General features: G+C 36.3%; 1 pseudogene; it reads left to right on the top strand.

Annotated features, from left to right (window-relative positions):
* The first annotated feature begins 4,454 nt into the window (after positions 1 to 4,454).
* Positions 4,455 to 7,407, top strand: LOC125471819 (annotated as a pseudogene).
* The last annotated feature ends 10,070 nt before the right edge of the window (positions 7,408 to 17,477 follow it).

Genomic DNA, 17,477 nt, shown 5'->3' with positions numbered 1-17,477 from the left:
ATATAATAATCACTAGTGAATGTCTAATATAACCTTCAGGCTCCATGCCGGCTCCTCGTCTCTAAGCAGATAGTCAGAGAAAAATACATTATAGGCCTCATGCCGGCTCCCCGTCCCTGTGCTAAATAGCCAGAGGAAACACACTCTAGGCCCTATGCCAACACTAAACCGTCGTCCGGGACAGACCAGAATTTATCCCTACGTCCCGTAGCGGAATCAAGACCACTAGGTAAGTACAAAACCATTAACCATATATAAATTGACACACCCCAATCCCAATATTTCCTGAATACCAGGATAGGCACGAGCTGGTCGACACCCAAGAGTGATGAAAACCATTTATTGAGTGCAAATGCTGAAAACAAGGGGTAGATAAGGCTTATAAATATAAAAGAATAATGAATATGTATTTAAGGAACGTGTTTAGAGCACACATCTAATCTAGAACACTAAAAGAAAATAATATAAAATTGAATGAATAAAAGAATGGGTCATACGCCGAGAGAACTCGAAGATGCCGATGCGAAAATACCTTAAAGCTTGGATTGTACGCCTCGATTTTAAGTCCTGAAAGGGGCGCAAAACAAACATGAGTGGACCAAGTTGATATATATATATATATAATAAAATAGTTATCAACGTACTAACCCCAGGTTTTATGAAAACACATATATATCATGATAAACATAGGTTTTCTGAAACCTAGCATGCCGTGCAATGTTTCAAATCATAACTTGTATATATAATAATCACTAGTGAATGTCCGATAACCCCAGGCCCCATGCCGGCTCCCCGTCTCTGAGCAGACAGTCAGAATAAAATACACTCCAGGCCCCATGTCGGCTCCTTGTCCTTGTGCTAAATAGCAAGAGGAAACACACTTCAAGCCCTATACCAACACCAAACCGTCGCCCGAGACAGTCCAGAATCTATTCCTACGTCTCGTAGCAGAAAGGACCATTAGGTAAGTACAAAACCAGTGAACATACATATATTCAAAAACAACTTCATAGTATAAAGTCATCCATCATCTATACTATAAAGAGGTGTTCTAAACATGTTTTAAATATCATATCGTTATCCATCGGATATTCTATAAGAACACGGGTTATATGAAAAATAGTAATAATTCAAAATAGCCTCAGTAAGCATGTTATCTCATAAAACGTTTCATAAAACATAGTCATCAAATCATGCTTTTCATGTATGCTACTATCAAAACATGCATTTTTAGAAGGGGTCCACTCATAGTACTTAGCTGCCGAAGAGCCACGCAAATAGCGAACACGGAAACGCCACAATTAATTGCCCCTAAGCACATAAATGGTACATTTAGTCAAACTCTACTCAAACGACTGAATTTGGGAAAACATACATCGAAAACGGGTTCAGGACGTCGAAATTAGCCTAGAAGGGGTCCCGCACGAAGACCCAAAAAGTCAACGATCAAAGTCAACGTTGACCGTTGACCGGTCAAGGTCAAGGTCAAGGCTGACTGTTGATCGAGTCAACGGTCAGATCAGGTCAAAGTCAACGGGTCTTGGTTAACGAGTTAAACCAGGTCAACCGGGTTTGGGCTTAGGGTTGGATCCGGGTTGGGCCTAAAGGGTTTAGGTTTTGATGGGTTTGGGTTTTAAAAGGGATTGGGCTTGGGTCACAAAAGGTTTAAGGTTTAAAGGTTTGGGCTTACAAGGGTTTAGGGTTAGGGCTTAAAAGCCCGGCCCAAAGCCCTTTGAATTTCAGAAAAACAAATAAAATAAATACATGGGTTGGGTTAGTTTTTCAACGGGTTGAAGGTCCTAATTTGTTCGGCCCAAGGGCCTGGTTTGAAGGGTTGGGCTTGGGAGCTCATTACTCACCGGGGAAGAAGGCTAGAAAATGCCTCGAAAGCCGCGAAGGTCACTGGAAACTAGGTAAGATTCAAATGGATATAACTTATTCAATACTCAACGAAATTGGGTGAAACAAAAGGAAAGTTGTAGTACTCAGCGAGACGAAGAGATTGATACCTTTGCATGCAGGCCAACTTGCCGTGGTTTGGTCAAAAATTGCCTCGAAAGGGGTGATGCTTGCCGAAAAATTTGGAAAAGCTACTCTGAGCTATTTTCTATGATTCACAATTATACACCACTTAAAAAACCTTCGATCTAACCGTAAAACACAACCCAAGGATTTCTAGAAGTTTACCAATGTCAGAAAAACACGAAACACATTGGAGAATACGAAGAACAGTAACACCATCATTGTTGGGGTTCCATGAAGGTTTGCTTGAGTTTTCCCGAGGTTCCTACGTCTAGTGATGTTGGTTTGGGGTTGTTGTTGCTTGTGTGAGTGATGAAATCGAGAAGAGAGGGAGAGATCAAAGAGGGAGTGCACAAGGAGGGAAAGGTCCAGGGGTGAGGGAAGAGAGTGGGGGAAATGAGAGAGAAGAGAGAAAGAGGCTCGGGGGACAAAATCAAGGGGTGGGCCCCTTGGGCACACCATTTAAGACCCAAAAACAATTTTAAAAAGGAAAGTATCCTCCAAACTTAGTGAAAATACAAAAATACATTTTTTCTTCCGTAAATCTCAGGACGGGTTATTACATATATTGAAAAGCAACTTCATAGTATAAAGTCATCCATCATTTATACTATAAAGAGGTGTTCGAAACATGTTCTAAATATCATATCGTCATCCATAAGATATTCTATAAGAACATGGGTTATAGGAAAAATCGTAGTAATTCAATCTAGCCTCAATAAGCATGTTATCTCAAAGCGTTTCATAAAACATAATCATTAAATCATGCTTTTCATGTATGCATTTCTACTATCAAAACATGCATTTTTAGAAAAGGTCCACTCACAGATACTTAGACGCCGAATAGCCACGTAAACTAGCGAACACGGAAACGCGATAATAATTGCCCTTAAGCACATAAAGGGTACATTTCATGAAACTTTACTCAAACGACTTAATTTGGGAAAACGGACATCGGAAACGGGTTCAGGACGTTGAAATTAGCCTAGGAGGGGTCTCAGACGAAAACCTAAAAAGTCAATGGTCAAAGTCCTTGGTGGCCAACTTAGATTGGCCATTACAACAATTTGATATGAAAAATGCTTTCTTACATGGTAATCTTAAAAAAGAAGTGTATATGGATATTCCACCTGGTTATGCATCGGTTTTACAACCCGGATTAGTGTGCAAGTTGAATAAAGCGTTGTATGGGTTGAAATAATCACTACGAGCATGGTTTGGTAAGTTCCGGACGGCTATGAGGAAATATGGGTTCAGGCAGAGCAATTCTGATCATACACTTTTCTTGAAACGTCAAATGGGGAAATTGACGGCACTTATCATCTATGTGGACGATATGATTGTTACGGGTGACAACAAAGAGGAAATCTCAAGGCTCAAAGATTACCTAGCAACCGAGTTCGAGATGAAAGATCTTGGTGGTTTGAAATATTTCTTGGGGATAGAAGTAGCTCGATCTAAACAGAGTATATTTCTGTCTTAAAGAAAATATGTTCTAGACTTATTAGCTGAAACCGGAATGCTTGATTGTAAACCGGCTAACACCCCCATAGTCCAAAATCACCATCTTGCCTTGCACCCTGATCAAGTTCTTACTAACAGAGATTGTTATCAATGGTTAGTTGGAAGGTTAATTTATTTATCTCACACCATGCCTGATATTGCATACGCAGTAAGTGTTGTTAGTCAATTTATGCATTCTCCGAGTGAGGCATATATGGGTGCAGTTGAACGCATCCTACGATACCTGAAGTCCTCATCGGGTAGAGGCATCATGTTTTCCAAGAATGATCATTGCCGAATAGAAGGTTACACCATTGCAAATTGGGCAAGCAATGTTACTGATCGTCGGTCCACATCTGGTTACTTTACATTTGTGGGAGGAAACTTAGTGACTTGGCGGAGTAAGAAACAGAAAGTGGTTGCTTTATCAAGTGCAAAGGCAGAATACAGGGGTATGGCAAAAGGAGTATGTGAACTATTATGCCTTCGGAGGTTACTTGGAGAGCTCGAGTATCCTTCGAATTCAGCCTTAGATTTATTTTGTGATAATAAAGCAGCTATCGATATCTTACACAACCCAATTCAACATGATCGCACAAAACACGTGGAAGTTGATAGACACTTCATTAAGGAGAAGTTGGATGGGAATATTATTCAATTCCCGTTCGTGAAGTCAGAGGATTAATTGGCGGATATCTTAACTAAAGTTGTTGCAAGTCAAGCGTTCTACAACTCTCTTGTCAAGTTGGGTATGAACGACATTTATGTACCAACTTGAGGGCGAGTGTTGAAGAGTTAACATTTTGTAATTAGTTTAGTTATCTATTTGAGTCCGTGTAATCATATTGTAATTAGGTTATTTGATGGTTCTTTCCTTATAAATCACTCTTATACATTATATACTTTCATCTTGGGTGAGAAAAATGATATCAAAAAATTAAACCCCAAAAGTCCTAATGAGCACCAGCTTCCGTTGGGGTCAATTTTCTGGTGTTCTCATATGGCTGCTGTGTTCCTGTATTCACCTCTGCTAGTGTGCAGGTTCTTTATAATTTGCTTTAATTATTCACCGTGTAGACTCTGTAGAGGATGCAATTGATTTGTAATTGATTTTTTCTGTGGTCTGCACATTTCTGTTTCAAAACCCATTTACCAGTAAGTGAAACTTCACACTCGAACTTTTTTTTTTCCCACCATTTGTGCAATAATTTCGAGCTTCATTTGCACATCAACAGAGTTTTTGATTCAATTCTTAGCTAGAGAGAGACAGAGAGAGACAGAGAGAGACAGAGCTAATAGTTCATGGCCAGAGCTCCGTCGTCAATCCTAATCTTCCTCCTCCGCAACCACCGTGCCTGGCAAAACCCAAATACCCAAATCAGATACCTCACAACCGAAACCAAAGATTCTGACTTTACAGAAATTTCTCAACAGATTTGTAAGATTATTAGAACAAAACCCAGATGGGAGCAGACTCTGCCATCCGATTACCCTTCTTTTAATTTCACTGACCCCTAATTTTTCACTGAGCTTTTGAAGCACCAAAGGAATGTGTTTTTCTCGCTTCGGTTTTTCTTCTGGTTGAGCTCTCAGAATGGGTTTTTGCCTAACCCCGTTTCATGTAATGCGCTTTTCACTGCGCTCGTGGAGGCTAAGGCCTGCAATGCTGCAAAATTGCTTCTTGGACATACCGGTTTTAGCCCTGATCCTGCTTCATTAGAAAGTTATATTGGGTGTCTTTGCGAGGGTGGATATGTTCAGGAGGCGGTTGATGTGTTTTATAGGTTGAAAGGGGCTGGAGTGTGCCTGTCTATAATGACTTGGAATGCGGCTTTGTCAGGTTGCCTTAAAGTGGGGAGGACTGATATTATTTGGATATTGTATCAAGAAATGATAGAATGTGGTGTTGCAGCTGATTCTGAGACTGTTGGGTATCTCATTCAAGCATTATGTGTTGATAACAATGTTTTGAAAGGATATGAGCTTCTTCGGCAGGTTTTGGTAGATGGACTAGTCCCTGGAAAGGCTGCTTTCAATAAATTGATTTCTGGGTTTTGCAAGGAGAAGAATTATACTCGAGTGTCCGAACTCCTCCACATCATGATTTCAAAGAACCGTGACCCGGATAATTATACGTATCAGGAGGTAATCAATTGGCTGTGTAAGAAAGGAAAGGGGCGTGAGGGTTTACGGGTTTTCAATGATCTTAAGGATAGAGGCTATGCCCCAGATATTGTCATGTATACTACCATGATTCATGGTCTTTGCACAATGGATTATATTGGGGAAGCTAGGAAGCTGTGGTTTGAGATGATTGAGAAGGGATATCGTCCAAATGAGTACACATACAATACGATGATTCTGGGGTTCTGTAAGATTGGTAGTTTTGAAGAGGCCAAGATCTTATACAAGGAGATGTGTGATAGAGGTTATAAAGAAACCACAGTCAGTTACAACGCAATGATGAGAGGACTATGTTTACATGGAAGGACCGATGAGGCATATGGATTATTCACTGAAATGCCCCATAAGGGTATTGTTCGTGATTTGATTACATACAACACTCTAATCCAAGGTTTCTGTAAGGAAGGCAAGATAGTAGAAAGTACAAACTTATTCCGAGAGCTCCTGACTCAAGGCTTCCAACCATCAACTTACACCTACACCCCACTTATTGAAAGGCTTTGTCAGGTTGGAGCTGTACAAGAAGCAAAAAGTTTGTGGAATGATATGAAGAATAGAGGTTTGGAATCAACTTTCGGCACTCAAGATTATATCATCATTGGATTGTGTGATCAAGGAGATGCTGCAGAGGGAATGGAATGGTTCTTAGACATGTTAAAGAGTAAGCTTAAACCAAAGCAGAAAACTTTTGGGAAACTAGTTGAATGTCTTTCACAAAGAGACAGGTTGGATGATTCTTTACTTGTTTTAGACTTTATGTAGGGCAGGTCATACACTGGAAGAACACATATGTTATTCTCTGGTCAATAAGCTTGGCGGGGAGAACAACCATTTCGTTGAAACATGTCTAGGGGAGATCTTAGAAGGAAAGTGCTGTTCCAAGTCATCTTGATATGTTCCTTGCAACTTCTGTAAGTTACTTCTTTTTTACTAGAAACTTCTGTAAGTTGATTTGTGGCTTTCTTTCAATTGTTTTACGGCTGATAATTATTTTGCAGCTTGTTTTGTATGTTTGTTTATGACAGAAAAGCTCAAATGAAAGTTTGAGTTAATGGATACTGGGGATTCCCAAACAGCAGATTAGGGATGAATTGGGGAAGGGGTCCAACATTGTTTTGAGAGTTGACATCCAGGGTGCTCAGACTCTGAGGAAGATTCTTGGGAATTCGGCTGTTTTCATATTTTTGATGGCGGAGAGTGAGGCCAAGCTTGTGGAGAGGCTGATTGATCGGAAAACCGAGACGAAGGACTTATTGTGAGGGTTGCGACGGCTAGGGAGGAGGTGAAGCATGTTAACAATTTCGATTATGTGGTGGTGAATGCGGAGGGGAAGTTGGACAGTGCGGTTAAGTTGGTGGAGTCCACTATCGACGCGGAGAAAGCTAAGGTGGAGCAGAAGAGTTATGTGATATAGCTGTGGAGGTAAATGTGGTAGCAGGTCGAATTTGTGTTTTACGAGTTTAATTTTAGTTATAAACTGTGGAATTTGAATGGACTAGGTTCGCATGTGGAAGAATGCACGCAATGATCCAAGTTCTACTGGTTTTATAGGAAGTTGTTTATTTTGTAACAATTTGAATGTGAAATTTAGGAGCTAGAATCAACTGCTTTAAGTAGTTGCAGTCCACAGAATCACAATGTGTGTTGTTCAAGAAATTGGAAACAAGCTATTATCTTTATTAGAGTTATCTTTATTAAGCATGTATCCACACTAATGATTCTTGGGCATACAGTGTTAGATATGGTCAAATTTGATGCACTAATTAATGGAAGGTAGGAAATATTCAGTTTCATTGGAGATGTTTGGGGCACGAACTTTTAGTAAAATGAGTTCGTTACAAGATAAGCTATAAGAAGTGACATTCCTTTTCTTGCTGTACAACCCTTTGATAACCAATCTGCTTCGTACTGAACCAAAATGCTTCACTTCACGCTGGCTTTGCTCTTTTGCTGGTTTAAGATACATTTGTAACAACTGACTTGTCTTTTAGCCGACGTTTACAGAAGTCCTGTCTTGGTATATTAGCCGGACATCTAAACAGGTGAATTAGTGAAATCAACCTGTGTTAGCTTTGCATGTTTAGAATGAAATCTGTTTTCGGTCTCCTTGCTATCAGGTATCTTTTATGGCCGTTAAACTGGTTCAACCTGCCTATTCACCATCTTCTGCTCAACGGGTTCACAGAATTATCTGGTTTTGTTTGTCACTTGAAGGATGCAAATATTTACTGAGTCGTTATGTGAAGGCTGTTAGTTAATCTGGTAGCCATTGGACATGGATCTGTTGTGTTGTAGCTAGGCTTGTTAATCATGCATAAGGTTCCTATTTTTAAAAAGTTTCTGCTTTTGGGCTACATAATTTTCCCAATTCATAACCAACCTGCTCACCGTTTGGGTTTTCTTGGTCAGGTAGCGATGGTCCAGAATTAGATTTTGCATCATACATTTAATTTTATATTTTGCAATGTATAGACTGCTATCTTTCATGATGATGTTTAAGTGGTTAAGTTCATAATTCAATCCTACCCCGTTGTCATCTCTTTCTTTGTCTTGAATTCTTATTGATTAAGCGCTTGCTGACGTGTCCTCTAGCCATCCTATAGCCTTTTTTCTACTTTGAGCTGGAATTTGGCAAAGGGAGGGACCTGAAGTGCTTAGTGTTGCTTGTTTTTGCTGTATTCTGTTTGTTCTGAAAATGCCTGAGAACATTGGTATATGCCGCTCTCTGTTTTTTTCCGTATGTTAGTGTCTATTGCTACTATTGTATACAGTATAGGCAGTCTGAATTGAAGATTCAATTTTATGTGTTGAGTTGATTTGGTTGATAGTTTCCAACTTTCGATGCTGCCCCTCGTGAAGATTGGTCATGACCTGTCTTAGGTAGGAGAATTTGATCAAGTTGTCTAAAATATGTCTTCCTCCCTAGCACAGCCAAATTATCTTACTCTAGCATCTAACCTAATCCATAGGACTCATTCAACACCCAGGACTTCGAACTTGAAATCTACCCAAAAACAGCAGACTCATTCAATACCCTATTCTAAAATGTTGCTTCCACTTCACTCCACTATTATGGAGAGATGACCTATGACTTGATGCAGCTGTGGCGGTATCCCAAAACAATCAAGCACTGCAACTACTTGATTGATTTGGAATACAGCTATAGACTACGGTGGCCTAGTATCATCACTTAGATGTGTTTCAAATAAACTGAAAATCACGTAACATGATTTAGTGGATTAAATGAGAATAAATACACGTAACATGATTTTATGAATTAGTAACATCACATAGCGATGTTCCAAATAAACCAAAAATCGCTCAGCTGGAGAAATTTTTCTATGTACGTGTAATTAACTAAAAGGAACCAAATTTAGAGCCAATAACGATCAAATGCAAACTTACTTAACTAAAACTAAAAGCCACGGCTTTTTAGGCTTGGTTGCTACCCAAAGCACTCTTTGACAGGGATTGGATCCGTGCACTCAAACTCAAAGGGGTTTTAGGTGAGCAGGGAGTGGGACCCATCTGAACCTTTAACTTGACACAAATGAACACACAAGTCATAACCCTTTTCTGCAAATTCGATCCCAAAAGAAGCGCTATATTTCTTCAATTCGTTCGATCTGATGATTAAATATTAAGAGAAATGTGTCAGAAGTAAGTGTGTGAATAGCACAGTAACACCAATGAAAACCTTTTTCTGCAATCAACGACCAACTGATTTGCAAATCCTACACACAAGAGGAATATTCTTTTTAATAAATCCACAATCTTTTTAATAAATTGATGTTTGCGAAATAATTATGCTGGCTTATGCATGTACATGATTAGATGGAGTTTTGAATTATTATTATTATTTTAACGATACGATAGTTTATATTAAACTACATGAAGAAAGATTTGAACACAAAATATTGATGCAAGAGCAAATGCTCTAGAGTTTTAAATTAATTAATAAGACTCAAACTTTAGTTAGTTTATTAACATAATGTCCTCATATCCTAACCATTAGCAGATGCTTAGTTGGCATAATATATTAATATAGCATTTCATTGGAAAGTTTATTGATTAGGAGCTAATATTATATAAAAAACAGATGCGGATATCTCTAAGAATTGTTATAACAAAAGGAAAATGCTTAGTTCATTTTTTTACAGATGTTTGATGCGCATAAAATTTCTTCTGTGGTTACTAAATTATTTTTGTACATGGATTATACTGGGATTTGAAGAAACAACTTTTTTAGAACATAATTTTTTGGAAAAAAAAAAGGAAAAAGTAGAAATCAATGTCTCCCAGCTACGAGACATCGTAAAGTGGAAGGTTGTGAGAAAAAAACACCATGCAATTTCTTGAGCAGGCACCACCCTCTCTTTTTTATTGGTTTTCTTTCAGATAAAGTGAAAAGTTATATGTAAAAGATACTATTGCTTATTGAAAATAGGTATGGTTTTGTGTTTTTAAGTTGCTTTTTATCAATTTTATTCTAATAATAATGTCATGTATACAAAATTTATGCAGAAATATCACATGATTAGTATAAGATGCCACAGCAACAACATCGTCATGATATGAAAGTCATTCTCTAACTTATGATATTCAAACTTATCTCTTACTGTTCTTCTTTTCTTCTTTGTTTTCTCTTTAATTCTCAAATATTTCAATGTAGTTAATATAGTATCAACGGCAACACATGCTCCACGTCACTCATTTATGTTATTCACGAGCTAAGTTTGAAAATTTCTGACATATAAAAGGTGTGTTGAGAATGAATCTCGTTTAAAGGAAAATATTGCTCTAACTAATTTCACTACTCTGGTTTAAAGGAAAATACTGCTCTAACTAATTTCACTACTCTGGTAATCAATACACTAATTAGTGGCATCAAGAAATAGACGTTGAATCCAAGCCAAGAAGAGCAAAAATTGATTTTCCAACAAAACATAACAAACTTAGGGGTTAAATACAACAACATGAACAACAACAACAAAACATTTTCCTACTAAGTAAGGTCGGCTGTATGAATCCTAGAACGTCATTCCGCTCGGTTTTGTGTTACGTCTTCCGTTGGATTCAAGTCCTCTAAGTCTTTTCTTAGAGTCTCTTCCAAAGTCTTCTAGATATTCCTCTATCCCTTCGGTCTTGAATCCCTGTCCCGTAATCGCATTTTCTAACCCAAGTTCCAAACACGATTTTGCAGCATTGCAGGCCTTAGCCTCCACGAGCGTAGTGAAAAGTGCATTACACGAAACGGGGTTGGGCGAAAACCCATTCTGAGAGCTCAACCAGAAGAAAAACCGAAGCGAGAAAAGCACATTCCTTTGGTGCTTCAAAAGCTCAGAGAAAAATTCTGGGTTTTGTTCTAATAATCTTACAGATCTGTTGAGAAATTTCTGCATTGTCAGAATCTTGTGAGGTATCTGATTTGGGTATTTTGGCTGACGAGATTTCGAGTTTGCTCCGTCTCCGTCTCTCTCGATTGCCCGAGTTTTCGAGGGGTTTTTGTTTCTGTTTTGTTTTTGGACGATGGGTCGTTCGGCAGCTTATACTTTTACATACGACGCGTCGTATTTCGAAATTGGACACGTCTATTTTTTTTATATATTTTAAACTGTTTTTAATTTCAATAGAAAACTATTTTAATATTTTTTTTAACAAACATAATACACTAATACTATATTTGGATGAAATAAATAAACTTGTAATTTGGATAAAAGTTAGAATTTATAAATTGACATGCACCAATTCCCTTGTTTAGATTTATAAACATAGAAATATAGAATTTCTGCATAAAAAAAAAACTTGGAATTTAGGGGCCTCCAATTCCCAAGTTTAAATTCCATGTAAATAGGTGTTATTTTCCAATTTCTATGATTGAAAGTTTAAAATTAACAAATTCCATTCTCAATTCCATTGTTCTTTTAGATTAACCAAACAAGAAAAATCACAAATTCTAGAAAATAAAATCCCGTCATTTCAATTTCCGTCATGTTAAAATTCCTTAGTAATCTTAAATTTCTTCATCCAAACATAGTGTAAGGGAGTGAGCGAGTGGCTAAGCCTCACAATGGGTGTTGTTCAAATTCACCGTTAGTGAGAATCGAAATTAACACATCTCACTTATAGGTGAAGAAGAATATGCTACTAAATTTAAATAGAAGGATTTCTTCTCATTTTTGGTGAAGTAAGTGAGTTATTTATTTTATTTTTTTAGTAGAGAGATAGTGTGAATTGCTTGGGAAGGAGAAACGGTGGGAGAAACCGTATCAGGGTAAATAGACACAATTGTTTTCCATTATTGTTAAATAACGTCATATGCGCAAAGTTAGTGAGTTGTTATCTAAGAAGATGAATCTCATGGTAGTATCATAGATCACAATATTGAATTCAAAGTTTATCAAAACATCATATTTTAACCGTAAGTGAATTTTCTAAAATAACATGAAGCGGTGAAATTCGTAGTGAAAAAGACAGAGAGCATATACCGATACAATTACTAAATGAATGATGGTGTTTGTTGTGAAGCTAAATAGGAAGTTGGTGTCAGGTTAAAGGTTGACATCGAAATCACTAGTGTCAGCTTAGCCATGAGTACATATACGAGGATGTTGGTACTTGTCTTGGCTAGTCCCAGAATAATCGTTGACACACATCGTCGCGCAAAGTCACTTTGCGTAACAAAACTCTAAACTGCGTCACGCAAGTCATTTTGTGAGACGATTTCGTCGCGCAAAGTCACTTTATGCGACGAAATTCTAAGCTTCGTTGCGCAAAGTCTTGTGCGATGAAAATTTAAACTTCGTCACGCAAAGTCTTTACAAAAATAAATAAAATAAATTTTTTATTTTTTTAAATCTTTGCACGACGTAATTCAAATATTTCGTTGCCTAAACCAATTTATTTTCGTTTTTTATTTTGTACGCATAACACTTAAGAAATTGAACGGTATATATATTTATTAAGTAGCTTTAAATTTATTATTGTAGTTCGGATCGGGTTTTTGTTAGAAAAATATATTATTTTAGTTTGGATCGAATTTTTGTTAGAAAAATATATTTTAAATTGACGATCAAATTAGTTCATTGTATTCATATAGGGTCAAGGAGTGTAGATGTAAAAAATCACCAAAATCAGAGTTGAAATAACTGTTAAATCATGATTTTTCGTTTATAATTGTTGAAAAGTTTTATCCCATTAGTTTATATCTGAATGTTTGTTTTTTGTGATTTTTGGTGTATATGATCTCGAAGTATATACAAACAAGTCTGACGGTTGGATCGTTGAAATTAGTTTCGTAGAATGTATATTCCATCAAAACAATAGATTTACTAACACTTAAAGAGTTTATTTATATTTTCATTAAGTATAACTAGTGTAAATATTTTAAATTAAAGATCGAATTCAGTCATTGTATTTAGATAGGGTCAAGGAGTGTAGCTATAAAAAATCATCAAAATTGGAGTTAAAATAACTATTAAATCGTGATTTTTCTTTTATAACTGTCAAAAAGTTTTGCCCTGTTAATTGATTTCTGAATGTTTGTTTTCTGTGATTTTTGGTGTATATGATCTCGAACTATATACAAACAAGTTTGACGGTTGGATCGTTGAAACTAGTTTCGTAGAATGCATATCCCATCAAAACAATAGATTCACTAACACTTAAAGAGTTTATTTATATTTTCATTAAGTATAACTAGTGTAAATATTTTAAATTGAAGATGGAATTTAGTCATTGTATTCATATAGGGTCAAGGAGTGTAGTTGTAAAAAATCATCAAAATCGAAGTTAAAATAACCGTTAAATCGTGATTTTTCGTTTCTAATCGTCGAAAAGTTTTGTCCCGTTAGTTGATCTTTGAATGTTTGTTTTTTGTGATTTTTGGTGTATATGATCTTGAAGTATATACAAACAAGTTTGACGGTCGGATCGTTGAAACTAGTCTCGTATAATGCATATCCCATCAAAACAATAAATTTATTAACACTTAAAAGAGTTTATTTATATTTTCGTTAAGTATAACATAAGAGTTTGTGGTATCCACTAGTATAAATATTTTAAATTGAATATCAAATTCAGTCATTGTATTCATATAGGTTCAAGGAGTGTAGCTGTAAAAATCATCAAAATCGGAGTTGAAATAACCGTTAAATTGTGAATATTTCGTTTATAATTGTCGAAAAGTTTTGTCCCGTTAATTGATCTCTGAATGTTTGTTTTTTGCGATTTTTGGCGTTTGCGATCTTGAAACCAATTTCGTAGAATGCATATCCCATCTCTGAATGTTTGTTTTTTGCGATTTTTGTCCCGTTAATTGACGATTGGATCGTTGAAACTAGTTTCGTAGAATTCATATGCCATCAAAACAATAGATTGACTAACACTTATAGTTTATTTATACTTTCATTACGTATAACATAAGATTTTGTGGTATCCACTAGTGTAAATATTTTAAATTGAAGGTCAAACTTAGTCATTGTATTCATATAGGATCAATGAGTATAGCTGTAAAAAAATCATCAAAATCGAAGTTAAATTAACTGTTAAATCGTGATTTTTCGTTTATTACCGTCAAAAAGTTTTGTCCCGTTAGTTGATCTCTGAAAAAAAAAATTTGCGATTTTTGGCGTATACGATCTCGCAGTGTATACAAACAAGTTTGATGGTTGGATCGTTGAATGGTATATATATTAAATAGCTTTAAATTTATTTATTTTGTACATATAACACTTAAGAAATTGAATGATATATATATTTATTAAGTAGCTTTAAATTTATTATTGCAGTGCAGATTGGGTTTTTTTTAGAAAATATATTATTGTAGGTTTTATGTAAAAAAAAATTGAATTTGAAGGGAGTAAAGTCAAATTTTTAGTAAATTTTATTATTTATAAAAATTATTTTTATAAATTTTGCTCGACAAACCAATCATTTGTTGCGCAAAATCTTTAAATTTGGACGGGAGCGAAAAATGGGATGCGAGAAATGTTTTTTAATTTTTTTTTAAGACTTTGCGCGACCAACACTTCATCACACAAAACTCTAAAAATTTGGACGGGCACCAAAAATGGGCCGCGGGAATTTAAAATTTTTTTTTTTAAGACTTTGTGCGACCAATACTTCGTCGAGCAAAACTTTGCGTGACCAACACTTCGTTGCCCAAAACTTTGCACGATCAACACCTTGTCGCTCAAAACTCCAAAAATTTGGGCAGGAAAAAAAATGGGATGCGGGAATTAAATTTTTTTTTTTTTTTAAAGACTTTGCGCGACCAATATTTCGTCGCGCAAACTTGTATCCTTTATCGCGCAAAGTAATACGGTTTTTAAAACCAAAATAACTCCTCCACAATTTTCTCAATGCCTTTCTCTACTCTTACCTCTCCTCTTTCTTTCCCTCTCCCCAAATCCGACACTCTCTCACACTCACTCCTCTCACTTAATCTCTCTTCACTATCTCTCACTCTCACTCACTCTCTTATCTCTCTCTCACTATCTCCTTTAATTCTCTCACACTCACTCCTCCCTCTCATTCTCACTCACTCTCCATCTTGCCAAAAGATATATTTTCCCCAAATTTTAATTTTTTTCATTAATGTGTTTTTGGAGTTAGTTTTGAGTTTGGTGCGAGGTTTGGGGTCGAGTATAGGATGAGGAATGGAGTTTGGGGTCGGATTTGGGGTATACCAATTTTAGGGGAGATTATGCCAATTTTTTGTTATTATTTTGTTATTTGACCATATATATGTTTTTGTAGGGAATTATTGATACTTTGACGGCTAAAGTTGAGGAATATGACGCTATCGAAACATATCCCCCGCCACTACCACCACAATAGACTTGTATTAGGATTTTATTATTGTACTTTGTTAATTTATGTGTACATTTTGTATATATTATATATATTGGATATTTGATCACTATTTTTCATATGTAATTTTATTTTGAATATGTCAATTTAAATTAAAGTAATTAAAAAAATAAAATCATACAATTAAATTAAATTCAAAAAGAAAAAATTCAAAAATTTTGCACTACCAAATATTTTGTTGCGTAAACAATTAATATAATTAAATTAATATAAGAGAAATAATAAAACAAAAAGTCAAAAAACCTTGCACGACGTTATCTTTGTCGCGCAAAGTATCTTTGCGCAACAAACTAATTCGTCCGAAGATTAATTTTCGTTGCGCAAACCCTATCATCACTAGCTTTGCGAGACGAACCATGCGGGACCAAAATTTCGTCGCGCAAGGTTTTGCGCGACGAAATTGTACTTTGCGCAACAAACTTATTTCATCGCTTAAAGTGTTTTTTGGAGTAGTGCAAAGAAATGCCTTCATCTTTGCTTCCCAAGCACCATAGTTCTCACCATCAAAGTATGGTGGATGTGAGATTGATCCAGCTGCTCGATCCATCACAATAGTCCCCAGGAGCTCTCTAAATAACTTTAGAGAACTGCTCTGGTGCCATTTGAAATTGTAAACCTGGATGGATCAATGTTAAAATGCAATAAGCAGGAATGATATGTGATTCAATCCTGGTACTTCACAACACAAATCAAAACACAACAAACTGAGAAAACAAACGAAGACAAAGTTTTTGCACGAAATCTCGCATGAGGAAAAAACCCTCCACACAGGAGAGAAAAACCTCAAGGCACACAACCAATTTCACTAAAAAACTTAAGGACTTATACAAGACTCAATTGATACTTTCTTACACCACAAAAGAAGCTTGATCAAATACTCTTGTCTTGTAGAACACGCCCTCTTCACCTTCTCTTGGATTCACACCGATTCACACTCACAAGCAAAGCTTACACAAAGTTCCATGATGAATGAATGATGTGTTATGCTCTCAGACTATCACCTAGATAAATCTAAGAACCTAACAGCCTTTTGTCTCTCCCCCTTGACCTTATAAAACAATCTCACGATTTTGATTAGAGTGCAAAAGGTGTCGTGTAAAGCTCCTAGCACAACCCTTTATATACTAGGTTAACTCTTTTACCTAATAAACAAAGAGATTGGCCTTATTTAAACATCTTCCTTATTTAAGACTATGCAGATTTGTATAGACTTCTAGAATCCCACACCAAATCAAAATTTAATAGGGAAAACAAATCCTATATCAATGCAAATGGTTCTTACCAGAAAAGAGCTTTGCCATGTAACATTAGTCAATCATGCTCCTCATTTAACGCAAGCTCCAACCTTTGCATGTTACAATTAATCCCAAGACTAGGAATAACCAACTTACAAACTCTTTACATTTGCTAGGAAATAGCCAACTTAATTACACTTTCAATAAATAAATAAATAAAAAGTCAAAAAAGGAATAAAGGGAGGGCATGAGTCATGACTGATAGGGGTACCAACCTTTTTACTTAGAAAATTAGGACTTTATCATTATAACTTTTGTGTTAACCAGGTCGCCGAATCAATAACCAACTCGCTCTAGGTCTAGTGGACTTTATTATTGCAATCTTTGTGTTAAACAACTCGTCGACTGAATAACCAACTCACTTTGAGTATAGTGGTACTTCTCTTCTCAAAGTTGAAAGAGATTCCAAGTTGAAATCCCCATTCCTAAAGATAGTGGAAGAAATATAGATTCCAAACGTTTTTCGTGTCTAAAATCCAGCGTCTCCCACGTCCAACCAACCTACAAGGAAGCTTCCAATAATTACAACCGCCGCGTTCACGGCATTACAATGACAATGTCCACAGTTACATTTCATTGAAATCCTTTGCAAAAGGAGGA

Source organism: the organism of the source record quoted next, unplaced genomic scaffold (genome assembly GCF_019419815.1).
Source record: "Pyrus x bretschneideri cultivar Hongxiangsu unplaced genomic scaffold, Pyrus_bretschneideri_v1 Contig62, whole genome shotgun sequence".
In the NCBI taxonomy this organism is placed as follows: Eukaryota; Viridiplantae; Streptophyta; class Magnoliopsida; order Rosales; family Rosaceae; genus Pyrus; species Pyrus x bretschneideri.
The sequence above is the reverse complement of the archived record's forward strand: the minus strand, read 5'-3'. Positions and strand labels throughout refer to the sequence as shown.